The sequence below is a fragment of the Sorex fumeus genome, unplaced genomic scaffold (genome assembly GCF_029834395.1).
Source record: "Sorex fumeus unplaced genomic scaffold, SorFum_2.1 ptg000030l, whole genome shotgun sequence".
In the NCBI taxonomy this organism is placed as follows: Eukaryota; Metazoa; Chordata; class Mammalia; order Eulipotyphla; family Soricidae; genus Sorex; species Sorex fumeus.
In genome coordinates, this window is record NW_026606087.1 from 6,678,710 (window position 1) to 6,686,181 (window position 7,472).

Below are 7,472 nucleotides of genomic sequence, written 5' to 3' on the forward strand. Positions count from 1 at the left end.
ATCAAACTGAGCAATAGTTACTGAACAAACACCCATTTCCACGCACTGTCTTCATTAGGCAATTATGTATGTGAGTCTGTCTCTGAGCTTTGTTTTGCACAATTGATGGACTTTTCATTCTTGATAATTCCACAGTCTATGTTATAATAAATAAATAATGAATCTTGTTATCTGGCAAGATTAGTTATCTAATGTTATTCTTTCTCTTTGAGACTGCCTAGTTTACTCCAGGCATTTGGAATTTCCATTTTAATCTGGAATCAATTTATCAACTTTTGCCCCAAAAGATACCAAGGACTTTACTGAGTTTATAACTCTTGATTAATTTGGGTAGAATTGTGTTTTGTAGCATTTCATTTTTCCATCTATCAATATGATTTATACCTTCATTCACCAAGGTCTTTTTTAATTTTTTTCAATATTTTTGGGCTATATTTCATTATACTTAATCCTAAGAATTTGGTGCTTATTAGTGCTCTTATGAGTGAAATATTCTATTTTAGTTTTTTGCTTCTCACATTGACATAAATACAATCTAATTTTACTGTATTGATCTTCTATCTGGAAACTTTGCTAAACATGCTAATTCTAACCATTTGTGATTCATTTTCTAAGACTGTTGTAACAAATTACCACAGACTTGGTGATTTAAAACAAATTTATTCTGTCCTAGTTCTAAAGGCCAAAAGTTCAAAGGCTGTTTTATCTCTAAAATCAAGTTGTTAGCAGGGTTTCAATCTCTCCAGAGAATGGTACTCTGCTCTATCTGTGCCTGTTCTAACTTTTAGTGACTCTAATGTCCCCTGTGTTCCCATCACCACAGTCCTTGCTGCTCTCCATCTTGCCTTATCTTCTTTATGTATGTGTGGAACTCTCTCACCCACCATTCGTATGTGAAATGTTTCTGATGATGCTCAGGGCCCACCAAAATAATCCAGTACAATCTCCTCATGGCAAGATCCTCAACTTCATCATATTGCATTTTCAAATACTATATTTCTGAATAAGGTAACATTTTCAGATTCCAGAGATTCAAATCTCATTTCATAGGGAAGAGGGGGCAGGAGAGGGGGAAGAGTTTTTAGTTTGCAACAGTTTATGGATTCTTTTGGATGTTCTAGGAATGTAATCATTACATCTATAAAAAAAAAGACCATTTATTTCCTCCAGCATAGCTTATTTTTTATTATCTCCCCTGTATATATGAGAAAATTGTGATTTGAGGAAATTAAGGTGATTTGTACTATATTCTAGCATAGAGCTAAGATTTTAACCCAAGACTGGCTGATTTCAATATCTCAGTCCCTAATCACTTAGTTGCCCTTCCTAATAGAGGAACTGCTTATCCCTAAGGCTGATATAATAGTTATAACAGTTTTTATAAGAATTAAATTAGAAATATGTATTTCAAACATAGTGAATAATGTGAATAAAATAATTAACAAATTATTGTAATTGCTGGGAATGTTCTGTTAATTTTTTTTAATAATTGAGAGCATGAACACATTCCCCCACTAATACAAATTACACAGTTGGGTTTCCCACATTTGGAGAAATTGCAGGGGTCAGCACATCCAGAATGCAATGGATAAGTCTCATCCTGGGAAAATCACTTTCATGATCATGGTATTTTGAAGGTAAGTATAAATTACTTTTTTTTTTTTTGCTTTTTGGGTCACACCTGGTGATGCTCAGGTGTTACTCCCAGCTCTGCTCTCAGGAATTACTCCTAGAAATGCTTAGGGGACCATATGGGATGCTGGGAATCAAACCCGGGTAAGCCACATGCAAGGCAAACGCCCTACCACTGTAGCCCCCAAATTACTTCATTTTTAATTCATATAAAACACATTTAGTCGGACCAGAAAGAGAGAGAGTAAATCAGGTAGAGTGTTTATCTTGCATGCAACTAACCCTGGTTGAGCCCCCGTCCCCTTAGAAAGTCCCCTAAGCCCACCAGCAGTGGTCCTTGAGCTCAGAGCCAGGACTAAGCCCTGAACACTGCCGGGTGTGACCCTAAAACAAATGAACAAACCAGAAAGCATATTTAATGACAGAATAAAAGACAAATACATCTATATCTATGACAAGGACCAAACAAATCATCACCACATGAGCAAGTAAATGGAATGAAATGGAAAAACATAAAAACAGAGAAAAAAGTAAGTAGCTTTAAATAAGAATGGGGGAGGGGCAGTGAGTGCCGAGAATAGATGACTGGTTAAAGAAACTTTGGTACATCTATACAATGGAATACTAGGCAGCTGTTAGGAAAGATGAAGTCATGAAATTTGCTTATAAGTGGGTAGTCATGGAGAATATCATGCTAAATGAAATAAGTCAGAAAGAGAAAGACTGACATAAAATGACTGCACTCATTTGTGGAATATAAAATATCATAATATGAGACTAATACCCAAGGACAGTAGAGATAGGGCCAGGAAGATTGCTCTATGTTTGGAAGCCTGCCTTATGAGCAGGGGGAAAAGACAGATGGGATAGAGAAGGGATCTCTAAGTCAATGATGGTTTGAGGGATTGTTGGGGATGGGAGATGTGTGCTGAAAATAGATAAAGGACCAAACATGATGACCTCTCGGTATCTGTATTGTAAACCATAATGCTCCAAAGTAGAGAGAGAATAAGAAGAAAATTGTCTGCCATAGAGGCAGGGGCAGGGTGGGATGGAGTGGGGGGGAGGGACACTAGAAATATTGGTGGTGGAAAATGTGCACTGGTGGAGGGATGGGTGTTCGATCATTGGATGACTGAAACTCAAACATGAAAGCTTTGTAAGTGTAGGTCATGGTGATTCAATAGAAAGAAAGAAAGAAAGAAAGAAAGAAAGAAAGAAAGAAAGAAAGAAAGAGGAAGGAGGGAGGGAGGGAGGGAGGGAGGGAGGGAGGGAGGAAGGAAGTGAAGGAAGGAAGGAAGGAAGGAAGGAAGGAAGGAAGGAAGGAAGGAAGGAAGGAAGGAACGAAGGAAGGAAGGAAGGGAAGGAGGGAGGGAGGGAGGGAGGGAGGGAGGGAGGAAGGAAGGGAGAGAGGAAGGAAGGAAGGAAGGAAGGAAGGAAGGAAGGAAGGGAGGGAAAGAAAGAAAGAAAGAAAGAAAGAAAGAAAGAAAGAAAGAAAGAAAGAAAGAAAAGAATGAAAGAAAAGAATGAGAGGTCAAGAGAGCTTCACAGTGGAGACAATGGTTTGAACTAAACCTTGAAGGTTGAGGCCAAGAAAACAGAAGCACATTTCCGGCAAAAAGACCAGTGTAAAGAAACATAGAAAACGAAAAGTGACTCTCACAGTGGCTCTCCCATGGCACACAGGCCTTCCCTGTTATAAAAAAACCAATGAGTTGAAGAATGGGAGTCCAGAAACACTAAGTATACTAGGAAAATTGTCCATCAATAGGTTCTCATGGATTAGGAGGTGTCACTATCATTCCTATTTCAATGTAGCTGCATATACCCACAAGCCAGTTGGGTCTTCCTTGTGGTTCTTAGTCTATGAGTCCACAGGAGCAAGCATGTCTGAGCCACCAGGTCATTGGTGCCTGGGCAGAATTATCCATCCTGATGATGGCCAAGGTGAGTCAAACCCTAAGATGGTGAAAAGAAGCCCTTCTACAGCTTCTTTCTTTCTTTCTTTCTTTCTTTCTTTCTTTCTTCCTTCCTTCCTTCTTTCTTTCTTTCTTTCTTTCTTTCTTTCTTTCTTTCTTTCTTTCTTTCTTTCTTTCTTCCCACCACAGCCTCTGGGGAAATGATACTGTCAGAGCCAGCACCCATGAATTTCCAGGACATATATCAGCATCCCAGACCATGCTGGGAATCTCAGGTTATAATCAAGATATAATTAGGATATATCCTGGGCAGTAAAACTCAAATAGGACCTGTGCTTCGGGTTTGATGCTCTGTGGTTGCCACTCTGAAACGAATGAAAACGTTATCCTTTTGAATTTGTTTTCTAAGTAAAGTCTGAGGCTAGGACTTTGAGTCATTTAATAATCTTGTCTCCTGTCACCACTTTCCCTCCAAAAGTTTGGGAAAGCTTAGGACCCTCTCTCTTCCCAAGTCCTTCACTTTCCTTCACCCCAGGCAGGGTATACGAAGTATTTGACTCCTGTGTAGAATCTACAGCACCTTGGCATGGTGTTTGGCAGCATCATGGCAGTTCTGGTGAGTTGCCAGTCAGAGACCAAGTTTCCAGGGGATGCAAACTTTCATCTACCCCCACCCAGATTGCAGCATGCTCCAGGATAAACTCTGAACAATCTATAGGACACCCATCTGCAGTGTTTTGGAATGGTGAATTCAGGAGGAGATGCCTAGATGGAATGGGGGCTGGAGGGGTGGAGGGGGGTGAAAACCTCAGGCTAGAAGAGCATCTACATTTTCCTGCAAGTATTCCAAGCCCAGGTGGACCCCTCAGCCAGTTCCATGCCTGGGCGCATCCCCTCTTCCTCTATGTTTTTACCTTCCTTGGGTTAATCTCCCTGGGCCAGCTCAGGGCAGCCTCTGGGGAGAAGCTGAAAAATAGGATTTGCAGAATTTCTGTAACTCCGCCTGGAAGCTAAATGCTCTTAATTTTGCATTTATATTTGTATTGTGCAATATGAAGAGAAATATTAAAATTAGTAAAAATTCATGTCAATAATTGAAGATTTCACTTTTCACAGAATGGCACTAGTTAGCAAATGAAAATCAAGTGAGAGACTGCAGAAGAAAGAGAGAAAGCTTTCTCTGTCACAGTACTTTCCCTGGCTTTTCTTTATGTATGTGAAGCTCCACAATTTCACTTCACACTGAGCCTCACAAATTATGTAGCCAGTCCTCGTTACAACTTGCTCCTTGACTAAGCCAGCATTTGTGCAAGCCTGGCAGCTGACCCTGAAACCAATGTCGAGAACCCAGTCCCACAATGATGTTACTTTCTGAGTGGCCCATGGTGACTCACAGCTCAAGACGGTATATTTCTCACTTGTCGGAATGCAAAGTAAAAGTAGCTATTTTTATAGAACAAAAGCCCAGGGAAAATATGGTATTCGGCCCATCTCTATGCACCACTGCACCTGAGACACTCAGCACACATAATAAATCTGTCTTTGGAAACTTGCTCCTTTGCAGTTTTGACACAGATAAATGACAAGTATTAAATCTTAAGGGAAAAGAACCAGCTGCTGTAGTTGTTGAATTACTGAGACATAAGCCTCCAAGCCTGCTGATTTTAAGTACCAACAGAGGCCTCCTGGAAAAGGGTAAAGGTGAGTGGGGCAGAAGTCAGAGGTGACCTCAGAATGTGTCTTCAACAATCCAACGAAACTCAAGATAGACTTAATTATCACTGGGTTTGAACGTTGGAATAAACCAGACTTTGACTGATAAGAATCTCGTTGGGATAAATATCACCATATCCAGGGGTTCAGAATTTAGATCTTAATCTAGCTGATTTGTGTCTGTGCAGGGGTGCTGGGGGTGGGGGGGGTTGCAGTTGGGCATTACCTGGCAGTAGGCTTTTGGCTCTTGGTCAGGACTCACTTAAGGCGATGTTCAAAGCAACATATGCAGTGCCAAGGATAAAACTGTGCAAGGTAAGTACCTCATCCTTGTACTAGCTTTTAGACCCTAATGCATTTTTCTTTAATCAGAGCAGGTACCTAATAGAGAAACAATGAACAGCTACAGACATAAGTATTTATCCCCTCTTCAGCATCAAAGGTGAAAGGCTGCATAATTTTTAGGTGAGAGTGAAACATTGCCTGTAGATGATCATTGCTAAACAGAATGGAGCTCCTTTGGGCTGGAGAGCTAATACAGCAGGTATGGTATTTGCTTTGCATGCCCCTGATCAGGGTTGAATTCCCAGCACCCTGTACGGTCCCCAAGTATACCCAAGAGTGGTCCCTGAACACAGGTATAGCCTAATACCCCTTCATCCCCAAAAGAAATGAAGCTGTTTTGAGGCTGGAGTTTTGATCATACACCCCTGGGGTCCCATACCTTGCCCAGTTGGAGTATGCACTTGGGATACTTCTTACTTCAGTTCAATTTTTCTATTCCCATTGGGTATGGAATACCATGCCCCAAAATGCCCTGGTAGTATCCTCCAAGACATATTCCCTAAAGCAAAAAAGTCTTCTGTTCCTCAAGGGAGCTGTTTCTACTGTATCCCAGGTGGGGCAACAAGTTGGGGTCATTTCTAGGGTTATAGATGCTCCCTAGGTACAGCAGGGAAGGTCAACTGCTTCCCCAAATGCTGGGCTTGAGATCTTCTAGTCAGGGGTCAAACGAAGACACCCAGTACTTCCTTCAGTCAGGGGATCCGCTGTAGGTTCACCGGAAATCCGAAGTGAAAGTGCTTGAGTCCCCATAGATGCCACTAACCTAGGAGGGCGAGTCCAGTGCCCTCCCAGCTCTACAAGGACAAACTCCTTCTGGGGCATCGTCATCAATGCAAAGTGAACCCTACGGTCCTTCAGGCTGGCACTTTCCCATTGGACACTGATGGGATGGGGGTATCCCAAGGAGGCAGGCGCCCAACTGAGGAACTCTGGCCAGTAGGGAGGAGGCGTCAAATCTTCTCCCTGAGAGCCCTAGTCTTCCTCCTAACCTTAGCTCTGCTGTTTGGCCCAGCGGGAGGAAAGGAGGAAAGCTGTCCGGAGGTGGGTGCTTCCGGAGCTTCTCCCACGGCAGCAGAAGCACAGCGCCCTCTGCTGGGAAGCACGGGGTACTCTCCTGACGTCCCCTGAACAGTGGAACTCGGTACCACCGGATTTTTCAGACTTGGAACTGGATGCCTAATTCCTTGAATAGCCCTGTCCCATCTGCCTCCAACCTGGGGAACCGCAGAGCGCCCACGTCCCCCTGGGCCCCCGTATCTCTTAAACGCTGTGGATTCAGACAAATGGTTCAATATCTCCAGGCCAACATGTCATTTTCTATATACTGGATGCCAACCTTGCTTCACCCGGCAGCTGGTGAGAGCACGTCAGTTGCCAGTGTTGACCAGCCCTCAAGTCAATCCTGGATCTTCACAATGAGAACCAACTGCCTGAGAGCTTACAAACATAGGCTTTGGAGAAAGGGAGGAGCCAATTGATGAACCTTTCTCAATTCCAGTTTCTACATCTGTGAAATGGGCATAAGAATAGCAGCACGAATGTTACTTCTATGTCTATAAAATGACTTAGAATATGTCATAAATTTTATGAATTTTATGAATTGCATGAATTTTTTCTTTTTATTTATTTATTTATTTTTTATTAGCGAGACATCATGAGGTACAGTTGTAGACTTACAAATTTTTGTGCTTGGGTTTCAGTTATAGAATGATCAAATACCCATCCCTCCACCAGTGCCCATTTCCCACCACCACGGATCCCAGTATCCCTCCCACCCCCCACCCCCTCACCCCCATCCCACCCTGCCTCTGTGGCAGGGCATTCCCTTTTGTTCTCTCTCTCTTATTGGGTGTTGTGGTTTGC

General features: G+C 42.4%; 1 non-coding gene across 1 annotated transcript; it reads right to left on the reverse strand.

The window, feature by feature from the left end:
• Positions 1–1,488: 1,488 nt before the first annotated feature.
• On the reverse strand, positions 1,489–1,645 carry LOC130025572 (U1 spliceosomal RNA). The gene has a single exon (XR_008792712.1). It is a non-coding gene; the product is annotated as a U1 spliceosomal RNA (small nuclear RNA).
• Positions 1,646–7,472: the final 5,827 nt, after the last annotated feature.